Source organism: Acyrthosiphon pisum, chromosome A2 (genome assembly GCF_005508785.2).
Source record: "Acyrthosiphon pisum isolate AL4f chromosome A2, pea_aphid_22Mar2018_4r6ur, whole genome shotgun sequence".
NCBI classification, from domain to species: Eukaryota; Metazoa; Arthropoda; class Insecta; order Hemiptera; family Aphididae; genus Acyrthosiphon; species Acyrthosiphon pisum.
Window position 1 is genome coordinate 21,295,506 of NC_042495.1, and position 3,575 is coordinate 21,299,080.

Here is a 3,575-nt window from a genome sequence, read left to right on the forward strand (position 1 = left end):
TGAAGCAATAAGAATTCTAAAAACAGATTTGAATTTCGTCATCAACTCTACTTGAAATCGACTTTCCCACATTTTTGATTTTTTTGATTTTAGCTTTTCCAAAAATTGAAAAACAAAAAAGTTTAAATACTCTTTTTTTATATGACTTTTTCTGGAATTTGGGAGATAATATCAAAAATGTGGGAAAGTCGATTTCAAGTAGACTTGATGTCGGATTCAAATCTGCTTCTAGAATCCTTATCGCTTCATTTAATCAATTGGTATGTTTGGCAAAAAACACGTCTAAAATACTATGTAACGCGTGTGTTAGACGAAAACAGAAAATCACGGTATCGAATACCCTTAATACCTATCAAATTATATTAAATATTAAAATAATACTTAATTTAATATTTAGATAAATAAAATATTTTATTTTGATAATAAAAAGCAGAATAATTGTATCGGATTAATGTATAGAGTAACTTTTGTTAAAATTCTTTTATGAAATACTCGATACATTGACTAAAGATTTATCGCAATACAAGATACAAGATATTGCCCAACTCTAAGCGTATATTATATTATATTTTATTTATACATAAACGTGATAATTATACATGCACATGGCTAGTAATTAGGTATACCTTCTCTCAACGCGTATTCATATGTCGGTCAATTATACTCGCCAGTGTTTTCGATTTTTAAATTATGAAACTAGGTGTTTACCATTTTTTAATTTTCGTTAGTGAGCGTGTGTGTGTCTAGCTATTTCTCTAATTATCATTTTTTCGTACTTCTATTGTTGCGGCGTCAAGTATAGAAAAATAGTATAAAACTATAAAAGTAGTACAGAAAATTACCTACCATGGTACAAGGGATGGTTATCCGATGGCGCACAGTGGGGCGATTAATAGACAATCACAGACGTTTACAATACTTATATTTCTTTGGTGAGTTGGGTTTGGAATTTATAATTATAAAAGCAAATTTATTCCAATGGCTCATTTACAGATGTTATAATATAGGTACTCACTATATATTTTTACCATAATAATATACTTTTGTCTTATGATTATTTGTATACGTATAACACAAATGGAAATATAATATAGGTATTTTATTTATTAATAAAGTATTGATATATCGTAATAATACATCTCTTCAACTTTTTTTTTTGGAATACAATTTTTTATAATTAACCATGACAATAATAATAAATTATATTATATATGTTTAATTATATCATTATCTTTTTTTTTTAAATATTTTAATTAAGAATTTTATGACTGCAGGTATTTAAACATTTAGTATATTTTTCAATAACAACAAAAGCTTACATAACAAATATCACAGCTTTAATTATTAATTTATTCATTTTATTTACATCGAAAAAAAGTCGGGCCAGTTAAATCTATTGTATCAACTACTTGAGGACGGATTTCAACCATACCGATTACAAAAATTAACTTTTTGCAAAATGTCCGTGTTAATTAATTTGTCGCCCCACAGTGTGGCGGTGTGATACCTACATTTTACATAAACGGTGCTGCGGCGGTGCGATAACAAACCAGTAGGTACCATATATTATTATTTACAAAATATGTTCATTTTTTCTTTTATTCAAAGAAATAAAAAATAATATACCTAACAACGATAGGGACGAATGTTATATTTTGTAATTGATTTTATAGTCGATCTGCCATCTGCGACTCACTGTTGTGTATATCTGGGTGTATGCGTCATTCACCGAACACGTTACACGTCCATTCGTATCAATATATTATATTATAATAAGTTTTTTTCATGTAACTATTATGTTAATTACTATTTGAACTGTCCGTGACTAAATAAACACGAACGTATATAGACGTATAGGGTCAAAGTTACAGTAGCGACAGGATACGACGACGAAAAATGTGGACTTCAATCGCTCATAAAAATGTAATCTATGCATTAAATGCTTAAGTACATTATGATATTTTTGTGGTTCCTAATAAAATAAATACCCATACATGTAGATTAATGTATTCGATTTTGATAAGCAAAAAGGTAAATCGGTAGGTATGTACCTATATGAAAATGTTCAAACTGTGTAGATGGTACACGTATATGTATAAAAAGGTTATGTAAAAAGGTATATAAAAAGAACCACTGGCATATATTTGACGAGATATAGTTATATTATACTTATTTAAAATATTGAAATGAAAAAAAACATTTGACCGACCCCATTATGCCGGAGAATTTTAAAACCGTCGTAAATTATATTGACAGCCGATGAACTGCATTGTATTTTCGGTTTTCGAATAAACTAAACACCGACAAATGGAAAAAGGTTCTATTACTTACACATCTGCAGGATGAAATGTCCAGATAAGGCGATGGTAACAATTATTTATTATCGCCAGAGAAACTCGATTTTATTTTAACCGAGGGTGAGGCCGACGTCGTATAGATGGTTTCCCCAGACGACGGTACTACACAATAATCAGATGTTTATCGTTTGTGTTTAGTTATAATAGAATATCGAAACCTTCTCGGAATGTTGAGCAAATGGTAAATGGAATTTGACCTTGGGTTTGTACGTGGCGTCGACCAGTCCCCACCCCCTAGTCATCGTTTCTGAGGAGGGTTGGTGCGCCGTCGTTAAATTATTGTAAAATTATACCGACCGGTTTCCAAGAATACGCTTCTTTGTGATATTGTGATTTATACTGCACGTGCACCAGCGACGTATATTCTACCCAGATAAAAAATATACGCGATAGAACTATAAATATTTAAAATTATAACATCGATATTAGATTTTTAATTATTATTGTATTACTAGACACGATAATACCTGTAAATATTAATAAAATACCTGCGCACTATGTCAAATTTTAAAACGCGACTTCTTAAGAATAATTTCAAATAATAATTTATCATTTATCATAAACATCGTCGTGTTTATAATGTTGACGCATCAAAAAGTGTTCAAAATGTCTAATAAATATGCAGTTAATTTTTTTTTCTATCCCCTGCAAAGTGATAATACTGCTATTACAATTTTTTTAAAATATTTTCAATACGCCCTCTCGCTACGAACACTTCTTATAAAGAGTTTAATGTGACCGCAATAAATATAATTAGATTATAGGTATACCACATACGTGGGAATCATAAAATTTGAACGCGTATTTTAAGTCCGTTTATGTAATTCGATTTAATGCGAATTCTGATTATACATTATTCATTATTCAGTATTTATTTAAATAAAAAATCAAATTTAATTTATTTCTAGAATAAATCGGTCTGTAAGTTTGCGTATAATAATGTCGACATCTGTAAAAAAAAATGTAAAAATAATCGGGTGGGTAACTAAATAGGTACTCGTGAAATATTTATTGTACCAAGTCTGAAATGTCGAATGCAAAATTAGGTACCGTATTGCATTATGCATATTCATGGTTTTTGGTATAATTAATCATTGTACGTTAAATAATCTTTGCATGTTCGTGGGATAAAAATTTAGTATGACTATATTGTATCGTGGAATTCGTAATCAAATTCGACTGTACGACATAAGCGCAACTAGGGGGGGGGGGGCTGGG